This window comes from Pteropus alecto, unplaced genomic scaffold, assembly GCF_000325575.1.
Source record: "Pteropus alecto unplaced genomic scaffold, ASM32557v1 scaffold101, whole genome shotgun sequence".
Taxonomy (NCBI): Eukaryota; Metazoa; Chordata; class Mammalia; order Chiroptera; family Pteropodidae; genus Pteropus; species Pteropus alecto.
In genome coordinates this window covers 18,468,030-18,468,482 of record NW_006432945.1, presented here as the reverse complement: position 1 = coordinate 18,468,482, position 453 = coordinate 18,468,030, and positions in this window count along the sequence as shown.

The following is a 453-nucleotide window of genomic DNA, read 5'->3' as shown; positions in this document are numbered from 1 at the left end:
CAGCAGGGCCCAGACTCCCAGGACGGGGGCCGAGCTCGGGGTGGGGTGGGTGGGCAGGGCAGACCGGGGTGCGGGTTCTGACGGACGTCCCTGGGCTGCAGCAGGAGTGGGGCCGGGGGGACCCAGAAGGCGGAGCCGGGAGCAAAACCGGGACTGGAACTAAATCAAACCGAGGCGCGAAGGGGCGAGGGGACCAACGCGCAGCTGCAGGTGGCAGGTGGCACTGGGAGCCGGGGGGGGAAGCCGGGGCAGAGCCAGCGGGCCTGGCCTGCGATGGCCGTCAGCACCCTGGGCGGCTGGGGCCAGGTCCACAGGCAGCCCAGCCGCCTGCCATGGGCGAGCAGCGCCCGGCGGAGCCTGCCCTTCCGTCTCGGTTCTGATCCGTTTAACCCCTCCACTCTGTGAAACCTAACTTCGCCCTCCTCACGCCCCTGCTCGATGCCTTTGCGAGGT